The sequence below is a fragment of the Schistocerca americana genome, chromosome 5, assembly GCF_021461395.2.
Source record: "Schistocerca americana isolate TAMUIC-IGC-003095 chromosome 5, iqSchAmer2.1, whole genome shotgun sequence".
Taxonomy (NCBI): Eukaryota; Metazoa; Arthropoda; class Insecta; order Orthoptera; family Acrididae; genus Schistocerca; species Schistocerca americana.
This window is the reverse complement of record NC_060123.1, coordinates 241,009,220-241,025,983: the sequence shown is the minus strand read 5'-3', so window position 1 is coordinate 241,025,983 and position 16,764 is coordinate 241,009,220.

The following is a 16,764-nucleotide window of genomic DNA, read 5'->3' as shown; positions in this document are numbered from 1 at the left end:
TAGGAATAGCCCAAGTCTGCAAAATAGCTATTAGTTGCTGCAATCACCTCTTCGTTTGAACAAAATCTTTGTCCCGCCAGCCATTTCTGCAAATTGGGGAACAAATAGTAGTCCGAAGGAGCCAATCTGGAGAGTAAGGGGGATGTGAAACGAGTTGGAATCCTGTTTCCATTAATTTTGTGACAACAACTGTTGAGGTATATGCTGGTGGAAAAGGACTCGTTTGAGGTCCAATCGCCGGTGTTTTTCTTGCAGCTCGGTTTTCAAATGGTCCAATAACGATGAGTAATATGCACCTGTAATAGTTTTACCCTTTTGTAGATAGTCGATGCTCTATCCCTTGCGAATCCCAAAAGACAGTCGCCATAAACTTTCCGGCCGAAGGAATGGTCTTCGCCTTTTTTGGTGCAGATTTTCCCTTGGTAACCCATTGTTTAGACTGTTGTTTGGTCTCAGGAGTATAGTAATGTATCCATGTTTTATCCACAGTGACGAAACGACGCTTAAAGTCCTGCGGATTCTTCCTGAACAGCCGCAAAGCATCGTTGCAACACTTCACACGATTCAGTTTTTGGTCAAGCGTGAGCAATCGTCGAACCCATCTTGTGGATCGCTTTCTCATGTCCAAATGTTGATGCAAAATATTATGTACCCGTTCTTTCGAGATGCCCACAGCACGTGCAATCTCACGCACCTTAACTCATCTGTCATCCATAACCATATCATGGATATTATCAATGATTTCTGGAGTCGTAACCTCCACAGAGCGTCCAGAACGGTCAGCATCACTTGTGCCCATATGGCCACTCGGAAAATTTTGAAACCACTTATAAACTGTTCTAATCGAAGTTGCAGAGTCACCGTAATGTTTATTAAACTTCTCTTTAAGTCTTCTGAGGCGTTTTGCCTTTCATAAAGTAATGTTTAATCACCACGCGAAATTCTTTTTCGTCCATTTTTTGACAATCACTCGACTTCCTTGATTCACACGAATGCCAAACACAAAGAAATTGACCAATATGGCTGAAGCTTGGTGTGCTTTCTTTCCAAAGATGCTACTAACTAAACATGAGCTCGATACATGGCGGTGGTGCCATCTCTTGGACTTTGCACGGACTTCTCAAACGCCCCTCGTAGATCGGTCCATTTTTTGACAATCACTCGACTTCCTTGATTCACACGAATGCCAAACACAAAGAAATTGACCAATATGGCTGAAGCTTGGTGTGCTTTCTTTCCAAAGATGCTACTAACTAAACATGACCTCGATACATGGCGGTGGAGCCATCTCTTGGACTTTGCACGGACTTCTCAAACGCCCCTCGTAGATCGTGACAGTGAAGTGTCGTATGGGTGCCAATCGGTTGAGTGGAATCAGCGCAGTAAGGGAGATAAACGTGGAGACTAGGCGGAACGACAGTGAGAGAAATCGTGTTTGGACGTGCTCGTGACAACACCGTGAATGAAGCTGCCGAATTTGCTGGTGTTTGGTGTATAACTGCGGACTGACCAACGTCTCTCCCATGAATGGTGCACCACTCGACGTCATATAGGAAAGAAAAGTGGTCATAAGGAGATCCTAACCGCCAGGAAAGGGCGGCGACTGTCCCGCCTTAGCAGAGGTAATGAAGAGGTCGACAAAAGACTTGTTCGACCGATGCTTGAGTACTGTTCATTAGTCTTGGACCCTTACCAAGCAGAATTAACAGAAGACACACACACACACACACACACACACACACACACACACACACACACACACACACACACACAGAGCGAGAGAGAGAGAGAGAGAGAGAGAGAGAGAGAGAGAGAGAGAGAGAGCGAGAGAGAGAGGCAACGAAGAGTGGGGCATTTCATCATGGGATCGTCTAGCTTGTGCAAGAGGTAACTCCAGTCGCAGACGCTACAAACCAGACGTTGTGCTATTGCTGAAATTTTTCAAGAGCGGGCGTTCCAAAAAGAGTTCGACAACATATTACTTCCTACAATGCACATTTCCCGAAATGACCACAGCGATAAAATCGGAGGAATTAGAGCTGATAGCGCTGTTTATCGACGGTGGCTCTTCTCACGTTCCATTCGTGAATGGAACACGGGAGAGGTGAAAACATAGTGCTACTACCCTCCTCCACATACTGTTAAGTGACATGCGGAATAGAGATGTAAATGTTCCAAGAACAAATCCAACACAGTAGCGTGACAGTGAACCCAAAGGAAGTATCATCTTAGTTCCGTGTGCTGTGTTCAGAACCCAGAGCTTCTGCAAGATGGAAAGACCCCTTCAAACAAGCTGTTTATTTACCAGTGATGAGGATGTTAAAGCTTCGCGGGCAAGGAGCATAAATGTTAGAGGTTAACGCCAGAAGAGAACAAGGTCCGTTGAGGGACACTGAAGGACGAGGTGGCACTTGTTAACGTACCACACAGCGGCGTCATTGTCGGCGTTGCCGATGCAAGTTGTCGTCACACTGCCACACGCCTGGCTTCACAGACATAAATTCACTTAGACATTCGTGTCTGGTTGTAAATTCCTTTGCCGAACGGGATATCTTTACCAAAAATTTTCTAAAACCAGTTCAGAAAATATGGCTAATGTCACACCTAAACAACCGATCTAATCTTAAGAGAATTCACTTCTTCTTTCTCTTTAATCACTGAATGGCTAACATGGACCACCATCGCAGATGCAGGGCAACAAAAATTTGATTTTCAGTGTTTCGTATAATTACTGACCGAATTTAAAAATTTACGATGCTGTCATAATCTATTCATAGAGAGGTACGAAACGTCGTAACAACCAAACTGGTTTAAATTTGCGTATGACGCTTTGTGATAGCGCAGTGAGACATCTAGGGATGAGAATGTAGTGGAAGCATGCGCCGCCACCTCGCCCTAAAATATTCAAAGCTGTGCTCTCAGCAGTCAGGTGATGCTCATCGTCTTTTTCGACTTCCAAAATCCGACACGCATGGAATTCCTCGAGCGTTGTACTGTGAGACACTCCGTAGCCTAAGCAAGTCGTTCAAGAGCAAACGGGGGCTTCTCACTGAAGGAGCGATTCTACTCCACGATAACGAGCGTCCACACGTCTCCAAGGTCACACACAGAGTAGTGACCAGGTTCAAGTGCGAGCAGCTTTAGCACCTGCCCTACAGCCCCAACACATCGCCCTGCGACGTCCATGTGTCTGGTCCGATAAGGAAGCATCTGAAAGGGAAACGCTTCAACTTGGACTGTCACAGTCACTGGAATTCTGGAAACAGGGAATCTGGAGGTTTGTGAAACAGTGGCATGGTTGTGCTCAGGCCTTTGGTGATTACTTTTGAATAAAGACCTTAATTATAACCACAGTGCTTTTTAACATCCCTCATATAGTCCCTAACACAGTAAGGCAAGTGCTACAGTTAGTAACGTTTTAAGTGCCTTGAGGCAGCTTAACTCACAACGTCGAAATTATCCAGACTGTATTTATCTAGCACTGGTGAACCCTGCAATACTTCGAAACTGGTAAATATGTATGGGAACTGGATATATGTCCTGATCTTCTTCCCTCATTTCTCTATCCATCTCGTCCTTCCAACACCCCCCCCCCCCCCCCGCCATGGTCCATCCCCTCCTCCTCCCCCCTGTCTCTGTCCATCCCTTCCACTGCTTCCTGAACATTTCATATACAACACTCTCCATCTCTTGCTCCCTCATCTCTCTGTTCATATCCTCCTTCCCCTTCCTTACATCCATTTACATTTACACTCCGCAAGCCACCCAACGGTGTGTGGCGGAGGGCACTTTACGTGCACCTGTCATTACCTCCCTTTCCTGTTCCAGTCGCGTATGGGAAGAACGACTGCCGGAAAGCCTCCGTGCGCGCTCGAATCTCTCTAATTTTACATTCGTGATCTCCTCGGGAGGTATAAGTAGGGGGAAGCAATATATTCGATACCTCATGCAGAAACGCACCCTCTCGAAACCTGGACAACAAGCTACATCGCGATGCAGAGCGCCTCTCTTGCAGAGCCTGCCACTTGAGTTTGCTAAACATCTCCGTAACGCTATCACGGTTACCAAATAACCCTGTGACGAAACGCGCCGCTCTTCTTTGGATCTTCTCTATCTCCTCCGTCAACCCGACCTGGTACGGATCCCACACTGATGAGCAATACTCAAGTATAGGTCGAACGAGTGTTTTGTAAGCCACCTCCTTTGTTGATGGACTACATTTTCTAAGGACTCTCCCAATGAATCTCAATCTGGTACCCGCCTTACCAACAATTAATTTTATATGATCATTCCACTTCAAATCGTTCCGCACGCATACTCCCAGATATTTTACAGAAGTAACTGCTACCAGTGTTTGTTCCACTATCATATAATCATACAATAAAGGATCCTTCTTTCTATGCATTCGCAATACATTACATTTGTCTATATTAAGGGTCAGTTGCCATTCCCTGCACCAAGTGCCTATTCGCTGGGTCTCACACGATCGCTGTTTACGGAATACATGTTGATTCCTGCAGAGTAGATTCGGGGTTTCCAGAAATGACATGATACGCGAGCAAAAAACACGTTCTAAAATTCTACAACAGATCGATGTCAGAGATATAGGTCTATAGTTTAGCGCATCTGCTCGACGACCCTTCTTGAAGACTGGGACTACCTGTGCTCTTTTCCAATCATTTGGAACATTCCGTTCCTCTAGAGACTTGCGGTACACGGCTGTTAGAAGGGCGGCAGTTTCTTTCGCATACTCTGTGTAGAATCGAATTGGTATCCCGTCAGGTCCAGTGGACTTTCCTCTGTTAAGTGATTCCAGTTGCTTTTTTAGTCCTTGGACTCTTATTTCGATGTCAGCCAATTTTTCGTTTGTGCGAGGATTTAGACAAGGAACTGTAGTGCGGTCTTCCTCTGTGAAACAGCTTTGGAAAAAGGTGTTTAGTATTTCAGCTTTACGCGTGTCATCCTCTGTTTCAATGCCATCATCATCCCAGAGTGTCTGGATATGCTGTTTCGAGCCACTTACAGATTTAACGTAAGACCAGAACTTCCTAGGATTTTCTGTCAAGTCGGTACATAGAATTTTACTTTCGAATTCACTGAACGCTTCACGCATAGCCCTCCTTACGCTAACTTTGAAATCGTTTAGCTTCTGTTTGTCTGAAAGGTTTTGGCTGCGTTTAAACTCGCAATGAAGCTCTCTTTGCTTTCCTCCCTCATTCTCTATCCTTCTCTTCCTGCCCCCTCTCTGTGACGATATTTATTCCCATTACAAACGGAACCTTGATTGGGAATAGAAGTTAAAATGAATGGGTAAATCGGTTGGTATCATTAGTATGGGATAGACCTTTCCAGCTTCTGCATGTGCGAGGATAGTAGTTTTAATGGCAGTACTTCGCACGTTTTTAATGTACAGCCTGGTGGAATTAAAACGTTACCGATAAACACATCTTTCGTGTTTTGTATTAAAAATGACTGCGAAAAGGAAAACAAAACCACACATTTTCACTGCACAACTTAGCGTTTTATCTCTCGCAGCCAATTTAACGGAAAGTTTATACTGTTTAACATGTCTGAGGCTCCAGTGCCTTACTCTGTGTTTTGTATGTCAAGCAGCCTGTCAGTGTGTCGAGAACGCATTCATCCAACCGAATCTTCCCGTAGATTAGTGTGAACTGAAACTACGCAATTTCACGAAGATTACTGGAACGAAATAAATCGGAATTTAATTTGAAAATTATTTTTAATGTGTTCCTCGCAGTGCTTGGTGATGACCGATAATTTTTATCTTCCCATACGGAGAGGAAGTGAATAGTGGTTCAAAAAATGGTTCAAATGGCTCTGAGCACTATGGGACTTAACTTCTAAGGTCATCAGTCCCCTAGAACTTAGAACTATTTAAACCTAACTAACCTAAGGACATCACACACATCCATGCCCGAGGCAGGATTCGAACCTGCGACCGTAGCGGTCACGCGGTTCCAGACTGTAGCGCCTAGAACCGCTTGGCCACACCGGCCGGCAAAGTGAATAGTGCAGATGGTTTACCGACTCTCGATCACGCCACGTACAACTGCACATGGGAAAAACGTGGCTATTCAAATCTTATTCCACACACTTCCAACGACTGTCTTGCGATTTATTAATCGTCACTGCGAATGCAAGGAGAACCGGAAACTGGACACGCTTAAATTGAAACGGCAGTGGTATTCTTGAATCAGCACATCTTCGCCTTTGAACTTTCCTATGATTATCATTGCTTCAATCACGTTGTCCATCAGCTTCTTAACAGCGAGTCTTGTTTTACTGCATAGTTTCGGTTGGTTCAGATTGCGATTGATTATCACCGAGCCAACCATGAGCTGCAAACTGTACGGTGGAATTCCTGGCAAACTGAATCAAGAAATTCATTCGGTAATTTATGACTTCACCTATTTCGGTAATGGAATCGATCGAATTAAACGAATATCTTTAGCCAGCGACCTGAATTTGAATTACCTACGTCATTACTTTTCGCTGCCAAAATGGCTCGTTCATTCAAACAAACATGGTTTTTGTAATTTTCAGCACGATCGATGGCACAATGCCGCTTGAATTCATCATCGTCGTCGTCGTGGAAATAAATTCGAATAAATCTATGACCAGCATTCACTGACGGCGACAATGCTATTGCATGATGGTGAATTTGTCCCTAATCTGTAAAAATGAAGACAAATTATTGATTTATGACCCTCGGTTAAACTTTGTAAATCGTTGATGTTTGTTTGCGTGATGTGTTTGTGCAAGCCTGTGTGATGTATAATGCAGTCGAAAAAGGATTGACCTTGAAAATTGAGTTAAAATGCAGTTCTTCGATAATATTCGCCCCAAATGATGTCATTTGGAAGGAACTGTTGTACTTTTGTATACTCTGTAATAAATGGCTCGATAGAGGTTCTTGGCCAGAAAACAACGATACCAGCGGCTCTGCTGGCGGTGACAATTGTGGTAATTTGACTTTTCTGCTGGCACAACACAATTCTGGCGGTTAGTGCCGAAATCTCACAACATTGCAGTGTTGACGAACATCGTTCATTTTTTCGAAGTCGACCAGTACATTCGCGGCGTAATTGTTTGATCGTATCTGAACGCCAAAATTCAGTTCGAAGTGTAACCGGCTGTCTTGACAACGATCCAAATTACTTTAGCGTAAGCTTCAACTGAGCGAGTCGAACTCGACTGGACCCCTTGTTCCGAAGTCGTAATGGAAAAATTGTTATTCTATTTGCCTCTAAACCCCGTTTATGCTCTTCGTTAGTCTCATTGACTTGACGATCATGTAGTTTGGCCTGCGTTGCGGTTGGGCCGACCGATATTTCGATGCCCCGTTGCTGATATTTTTCAAAACAAATAAACTACTATATGATTCAGGTCAGGACTATGTGCAAGCCAGTCCATTACAGGGATGTTATTGTCGTGTAACCACTCCGCCACAGGAGGTGCACTAAGAACAGGTGCTCGATCGTGTTGAAAGATGCAATCGCCATCCCCGAAATGCTCTTCGACAGTGGGAAGGAAGAAGGTGCTTAAAACATCAATGTAGGCCTGTCCTATGGTAGTGCAACCCAAAACAACAAGGGGTGCAACCCCCATCAATGAAAAACACTATCACACCGTAACACCCGCCTCCGAATTTTACTGTTGGCACTACACACGCTGGCAGATGACGTTCACCGGGCATTCGTTCGTTATACCCGCACCCTGCCATCGAATCGCCACATTGTGTACCGTGATTCGTCACTCCACACAACGTTCTTCACTATTCAATTGTCCAGTATTTACGCTCCTTTCACCGTTTGGCATGTACTGGCGTTTGTTGTGGCTTATGAGCAGTCGCTTGACCATAAAATCCAAGTTTTCTGACCTCCCGCTCAACTGTCACGGTACTTGCAGTGGATCTTGAGGGGTTTGGAGTTCCTGTAATTTTTGGAGATTTGTGAAGGTTCTATGGGAGCAAACTGCTGAGGTCATCGGTCCCTAGACTTACAAACTACTTAATTTAACTTAAACTAACGTACGCTAAGGACAACACAAACACCCATGCTCTGGGGAAGACTCGAACCACCGAAGGGGGGAGCCACGCGGACCGTGACAAGGCGCTTTTTACCGCGCGGCCACCCCGCGTGGCTGGAGTTCCAGTGTGATGGTCTGGATATATGTCTGTCTATTACACATTACGACCCTATTCAACTGTCGGCGGTCTCTGTCAGTCAACAGACGAGGTCGGCCTGTACGCTTTTGTGCTGTACGTGTCCCTTCACGTTTCCACTTCACTATCACATCGGAAACATTGGACCTAGGGACGTTTAGGAGCGTGGAAATCTCGCGTTCAGACGAATGACACAAGTGACACCCAATCACCTGACGACGTTCGAAGTCCGTGAGTTCCGCGGAGCGCCCCATTCTGCTCTCTCAAGATATCTAAAGACCACTGAGGTCGCTGATATGGAGTACCTGGCAGTAGGTGGCAGCACAATGCACCTAATATGAAAACTGTATATTTTTGGGGGTATCCGGATACTTTTGATTACATAGTGTAGCTCAGGAGATACGAAATCATAAGCAATGAGATGCGTGAAGAACTAGTTTTTACTTCAGACGGAGCGCAAGTTGTCCAGACTGTAATCATCAAGTGTTTGATAATGACAGCAGTTGGCAACTTCCAACAAAATGTAAACATAATTTCAAATCTTTTCTACAATTTTTCATGGTTCTATGGTTGGATACTCGGAAATTAATAAAACCAACATTTTCGCCTCCCTGGCTGAGTGGTCATCGCGGCTGACTGCAGTGCAGAGGGTCCGGATTCGATTCCTGGTATTGCTATGGTCTTTTCCTTGGCGATAAGACTGGAGCGGCGTGCACTCAGCTTCATATTACCGACTGAGGAGCTAACGGACCCAGTCCCAGCGGCTCCACCTCCCGGAAACTGATCATGGACGGGATAGCAGTACGCTAACCCAGTGCTCCTCCAAACCACAACCACTGACAGAGGATGACACAGCCGTCGATCGGTACCGATGTGCCTGCCAAGACGTATGGACGGGCTTTACGTTAGTGAAACCAACGTAATTATGGGTCTGCGTGTTCAGTCACAAAGATTTTACATGCTTAACGCCATTAACGTATTTACTCATTAGTTAAGCAATCAGAAGTTTGAAGATAGGAATTCGATTTTTTAAAGAATCAGGGAAGAGATGCTCGGTGTACTCTGTTCTGTTTAAACGAAGTTAAAATTGCATTATGTAAAACAAATTCACGTTCCCAATAGTAAGTTCAGTTCGGTAAGGTCTCTTCACAGAATAAACATATATTCCATTGTCAAAAACATTCTTCAGGGTCTGTGACCACATATTCAATGCGTGAAACTTCCGACGTTTCGGCCATTGTTGACTGCGACAATGGCTGCGGAAACCTGCGCTTCAACACATTCCAGTGTGTAGAAACACGCGGCTAATGTATTACAAAGGGAGCAATGAATTCGCTTACGTAAAAAACTAATTTTTGTGTCTGCTTACTCTTGGACACATCAGAAAATTGCTCTGCGCCGTGGGGAAGCAAACGAGCGTGGCCAATAACACAGCAAGCTTATTTCATGTCAATGTTCGCGTTTCATACCGAATGCGTTGTTACATTCACTTTATGCTTTTGGTTATAAATAATCAAATATCTTCCAAATGGTCACTCTTCATAATTTGCTCGATTCCCGGAGAAACTCCCCATCCCGCCATAAATAAACAAGCCTTTGCATAAAACACACAAAAAGTAAAATTTAACGTGCTCGCGGACGGGAAATTAACCCAGTCAATATTCGGGTCAGTTTTCCTCTCTCATTCAATAGCGTGAACAGATGAGCTTAAAACGCGCACACACACACACACACACACACACACACACACACACACACACACACACACACACTGAGAGATAGATAGATAGAGAGAGAGAGAGAGAGAGAGAGAGAGAGTGAACGCAATGCAACTTGTATTTGTTTTTCTTTCGAGATGATTGCATCGCCGAAAAGTAGCACATACCGTAGAGCTAGTGGGTCTAGAAGACCTTATGCCTCATCATTTTCTTTATGCATTTTTTGAAGTCTGCCGTAATAAGACAAAAGTGGCCAGTTACATATCGATTGTTTTTACTTTGTAGTGCGAAAGTGCTGATGTCATTACCGCCATCATGACGTAAAATGGACCGTGTACTGCGAAAAGCACGATGTGGTTCTTGAAGTGAATTGATACATACAAAACGAAGCATTTTGGTAGGTGGGTAAAATAATAGTGGATAACGACAGTTAAAATGGGATGATTGTTGAAGTGTAACAATCGCAGTAGAAACGTTAAACAGGCAATTACAACGGCTCTGCTTTTGTAAGAGTCCGTTCTGTAAGCGGCTCTGGAGCAATCGGTCTCCACGGTAGAAATTTAAATCTTCTCCGTCATGTTGTCACGGCGAGTAAAGAGTAGAACGTGTTGTGCAGCCTATACTGGATCTGCTAAAAACTCAGAGAGCTCGGATGACAACCACGCATTGAAGCGTAAGGGATTAAAAACTGAGATTGGTTGAGAAAACGGCGCAACGTCAGTGGTTCGTTGCAGTAAGAGTATGGCGGTCCGGGGACGCTATTTAACAGACGACGGTGGCTGCAAAAAGTACCCAACATGCAGTTTAGTTAAAATTGTCTCTTCCCCACGAGACGGACAGGAGGACGTTGGACAAGCCGTAGGGAGAGGTTTAATCTTTCCGAGCTTTTTCCCCACGGAGCGACAACCAGTACTCATGTCGGAGTGACAGGATGACCTACATAAGCTACACTGTCTTGTGGTGTCCTGTTCTACAGTAGTAAAAGTAAAGTGTCGCGTTAATAATAGAAGCGCTGAAGAAAATTGAATTTTCATTTAAAGCAGTAAGTGCTAATGCTATTTTGTCTGAAACTGTCACGGTGAGACCGTGGCTGTGTACAATTAATGTAGGTTAATTCTTACAAAGAAGAAAACAGCAACCAGCCACTATTAATACTGTTATTTATTTAGGTAAATAGCGCCGTTACCGGTTTCGAACTGGCAAGTTCATCATCCGACGGCTGTTCACAAGATTTTCAAGACACACTTTACATTATCGTCCGTTTTCGATTTTTATTATTCCACTGTGACGAAGTATTTTTGGTGTGTTGTTGCCCTACGGTAGAAAACAGTGTTAGAAGCGCCCCTGTGAAAATAACTAACCTCCAGACGATGAAATACAGCGTAAATAAATTTGTGAGGTTAAGTGGTTATGGTATTTACGAGGTGCATTCAAGTTCTAAGGCCTCCGATTTTTTTTCTCCGGACTGGAAAGAGATAGAAACATGCGCATTGTTTTAAAATGAGGCCGTGTTCATTGTCAATACGTCCCAGAGATGACAGCACCGTACGGCAGATGGAATTTTACCGCCAGCGGCGAGAATGAGAACTGTTTTAAATACTTAAAATGGCGACGTTTTCCTTACTTGAACAGCGTGCAATCATTCGTTTTCTGAAACGTGGTGTGAAACCAATTGAAATTCATCGACAGTTGAAGGAGACATGTGGTGATGGAGTTATGTATGTGTCGAAAGTGCGTTTGTGGGTGCGACAGTTTAATGAAGGCAGAACATCATGTGACAACAAACCGAAACAACCTCAGGCTTGCACAAGCCGGTCTGACGACATGATCGAGAAAGTGGAGACAATTGTTTTGGGGGATCGCTGAAAGACTGTTGAACAGATCGCCTCCAGAGCTGGCATTTCTGTGGGTTATGTGCACACAATCCTGCATGACGACCTGAAAATGCGAAAAGTGTCATCCAGGTGGGTGCCACGAATGCTGACGGACGACCACATGGCTGCCCGAGTGGCATGTTGCCGAGCAATGTTGACGCGCAACGACAGCATGAACGGGACTTTCTTTTCGTTGGTTGTGACAATGGATGGGACGTGGATGCCATTTTTCAATCCAGAAACAAAGCGCCAGTCAGCTCAATGGAAGCACACAGATTCACCGCCACCAAAAAAATTTCGGGTAACCACCAGTGCTGAAAAAATGGTGTCCATGATCTGGGACAGCGAGGGCGTAATCCTTACCCATTGCGTTCCAAAGGGCACTACGGTAACAGGTGCATCCTACGAAAATGTTTTGAAGAGCAAATTCCTTCCTGCACTGCAACAAAAATGTCCGGGAAGGGCTGCGCGTGTGCTGTTTCACCAAGACAACGCACCTGCACATCGAGCTAACGTTACGCAACAGTTTCGTCGTGATAACAACTTTGAAGTGATTCCTCATGCTCCCTACTCATCTGACCTGGCTCCTAGTAACTTTTGGCTTTTTCCAATAATGAAAGACACTCTCCGTGGTAGCACATTCACCAGCCGTGCTGCTATTGCCTCAGCGATTTTCCAGTGGTCAAAACAGACTCCTAAAGAAGCCTTCGCCGCTGCCATGGAATCATGGCGTCAGCGTTGTGAAAAATGTGTACGTCTGCAGGGCGATTACGTCGAGAAGTAACGCCAGTTTCATCGATTTCGGGTGAGTAGTTAATTAGAAAAAAAATCGGAGGCCTTAGAACTTGAATGCACCTCGTACGTCGAAAATTCCGCGTGGTTTTGTTGCGAAGTCGCAGGATTGTATTTTTCGAATATTCCAAAATATATAGAGCACTTATGTAATTTGTACATCACCATATTGTGCAAAGCACCACAGACACACACACACATACACACACACACACACATACACACACACCAAAAAGAATTTGCCACATGTGAAGCAAAACCGCGCGGAATTTTCGACGTAAGTACCATAACCACTTAACCTCACAATTTTATTTACGCTGTATTTCATCGTCTGGAGGTTAGATATTTTCACATAGGGCGCTTCTAACAATGTTTTCTACCGTAGGACAATAACACACCAAAAATACTTCGTCGCAGTGGAATAATAAAAATCGAAAACGGACGATAATGTAAAGTGTATCTTGAAAATCATGTGAACAGCCGTCAGATGATGAACTTGCCGGTTCGAAACCGGTAACGGCGCTATTTACCTAAATAAATAGCAGTATTAATAGTGGCTGTTTGCTGTTTTCTTCTGTGTAAGAATTAACCTACAACAAGTGCAAAGCTTAATATGCATAAACACGTACTACTCGACTCTCACGAAGTAAGTGGTAACAAACAAAGATTCGCGTGAGTCTCACACACTATAACCGTATTCTGTGAAACGCTGGAATTCGCACGGAAGGAACTGCTAGATCAAACTAGCATAGTCCATCACAGCGTCGGAAATATATACCCTCCACCAAGCAGGGTACATAGACGTGTGAAGTGTATACCAAGATGTACAGTTCATCACAGAACAATGCTTGCAATAAAGCTTCATTTGGACTGAGTATATAATTGTACCGTAGAATGCGCGGGAATCCATTTACACAAGTTTAGGATAATCCTATAATGGTCCTCTTCTCACTAACTCAGTGAATTAAACGCGGAATGGGCGGCTGATTTGGTGCTTTCATGGTGGCCTAATTAACTATTTTTAGTTGTTAGTACGCAAGCGACTTAAAAAAACACAGTCCTTTACTGTTACAATCGACTCGTGAAATATCTTTCGCAAATTTCTGATATATTTGCTCCCTTGCCTGTCATTATAGGCTGCTTAAAAACTTGTTATGCTTCAAAATCACGGAGTTAATGTACATGGAGAGCGTTTTTTAACATCGTTGGACAACCACCTCTAATTCTGTTTGCGGATCATCTTGCATTTTCGACAGATGTTAAAGAAACAACCATGTTTTTGCGGTTGAAGTATCGTTCTTTGAACTAACAGTAGTCTTTCCAGTTAAACTGTATAATAACTTTAGAATTCTCTTCGCTTCCTATAGTTATTCTTAGTGGTTATTGCTTTAATGTGGACATGTCCATTCAACCACAAGGAAAACGAATTTGTACCTAATGTACAAAAAATCGCAATGGCTCTTTTACAACTCCGACACATAAATGTTAATTAAGACCGATGATTTCCCAAACACGAGCTTCAAATCTGTGGCAATACAAGTTGTTCTGAACATAAGATAAATCGTTATTCCTTTACGCATATGAAATGACAATGATACAGAATCCATTGAAAAGTCTGCAGAGGTAATGCGTAGTTGCAACTTGCACTTTGAACTGTTGCTCTTACTACTGGCGCACTCTGCTAATCATTCTGTTTACACGGTATTTCGGTCAATAACAGATTTATAAATAGTTTATTACACGTTTCGTGGGGAGACGTAGAGAACAAATACTGCAATGCGAGTTTATTTTTTCTACACTCCTGGAAATGGAAAAAAGAACACATTGACACCGGTGTGACAGACCCACCATACTTGCTCCGGACACTGCGAGAGGGCTGTACAAGCAATGATCACACGCACGGCACAGCGGACACACCAGGAACCGCGGTGTTGGCCGTCGAATGGCGCTAGCTGCGCAGCATTTGTGCACCGCCGCCGTCAGTGTCAGCCGGTTTGCCGTGACATACGGAGCTCCATCGCAGTCTTTAACGCTGGTAGCATGCCGCGACAGCGTGGACGTGAACCGTACGTGCAGTTGACGGACTTTGAGCGAGGGCGTATAGTGGGCATGCGGGAGGCCGGGTGGACGTACCGCCGAATTGCTCAACACGTGGGGCGTGAGGTCTCCACAGTACATCGATGTTGTCGCCAGTGGTCGGCGGAAGGTGCACGTGCCCGTCGACCTGGGACCGGACCGCAGCGACGCACGGATGCACGCCAAGACCGTAGGATCCTACGCAGTGCCGTAGGGGACCGCACCGCCACTTCCCAGCAAATTAGGGACACTGTTGCTCCTGGGGTATCGGCGAGGACCATTCGCAACCGTCTCCATGAAGCTGGGCTACGGTCCCGCACACCGTTAGGCCGTCTTCCGCTCACGCCCCAACATCGTGCAGCCCGCCTCCAGTGGTGTCGCGACAGGCGTGAATGGAGGGACGAATGGAGACGTGTCGTCTTCAGCGATGAGAGTCGCTTCTGCCTTGGTGCCAGTGATGGTCGTATGCGTGTTTGGCGCCGTGCAGGTGAGCGCCACAATCAGGACTGCATAGGACCGAGGCACACAGGGCCAACACCCGGCATCATGGTGTGGGGAGCGATCTCTTACACTGGCCGTACACCACTGGTGATCGTCGAGTGGACACTGAATAGTGCACGGTACATCCAAACCGTCATCGAACCCATCGTTCTACCATTCCTAGACCGGCAAGGGAACTTGCTGTTCCAACAGGACAATGCACGTCCGCATGTATCCCGTGCCACCCAACGTGATCTAGAAGGTGTAAGTCAACTACCCTGGCCAGCAAGATCTCCGGATCTGTCCCCCATTGAGCATGTTTGGGACTGGATGAAGCGTCGTCTCACGCGGTCTGCACGTCCAGCACGAACGCTGGTCCAACTGAGGCGCCAGGTGGAAATGGCATGGCAAGCCGTTCCACAGGACTACATCCAGCATCTCTACGATCGTCTCCATGGGAGAATAGCAGCCTGCATTGCTGCGAAAGGTGGATATACACTGTACTAGTGCCGACATTGTGCATGCTCTGTTGCCTGTGTCTATGTGCCTGTGGTTCTGTCAGTGTGATCATGTGATGTATCTGACCCCAGGAATGTGTCAATAAAGTTTCGCCTTCCTGGGACAATGAATTCACAGTGTTCTTATTTCAATTTCCATGAGTGTATTTTTTTAGTTACATAATCTGACTTACAAGAGAAAACATGTTTGTTTCTATAAATTAAATTTTTATATCCTACATGGATGGTGTGTGCAGAGCAGTATAAATAATTTTCTGACCGTGAAATATAAATATCATTATTAAGTTTATTGTATTATGTTTCGGAACGAAGACTGAATTGACAAATCATTTCTACGCATTAACATCAGAAACGTCAGAAGAATCATTTGGATCTGTAGCTACGTTTTATCCAAGGCTTGACGAACTGGGTTACAAGAGCAATACACTTCTTCGTTTCCTCAACAGTTCTCTACAGCAAAATTCGTAAAGTAATCCAGTTTAGCAACCATTGGAAAGTTACTTACTAAATCTAAAGCAATAAAAGTACTTTGGTAACACTTCTGAACTTAGGCCACTCGTACTTTGTTTCCTATCCTTGGAAAATAAGGTTCAGTTTCCTTTTCCTTGTTCTCGGTTTTCTTTCTAAAACAATTACTATTTCGGTGCCGGACACTATTGTGGCTATACTTTAATTATAATTTCTAATTTCTTCTGTGTCTAACTACAGTTCTTGCTGAATCTTGCATTGAACACTGGGGCGCATCTTTCGTACGAACAGTGCTTTGCGAGATAAACTGTATAAATAGTCTTAGCTCGTGCAGAGAGATTCTGAATTGGCTCATTAGGTGAAGATCAATGGCTCGTTGACCGTCGTTTGGAGCAAGGCTGCTCAAAGTTAACAGCCGCACTGAAATAAGCTCAAATCCGATGCAGTTCAGCCCGCCCTCTCTGCGCACGAGAAAAACTCCACCACATTCTAATTCAATACCTACATTCTCATCTTTAGCACGACAATTAAACAAAATGTTTTGAATTAAATTTAGAAACTTGAATTAACTCATTTATGGGGGGTGGCATATTGACGACATTACAACCTTGCACACTTTTTATTTAATTTAGAACTATTTTACGAAGGAATGG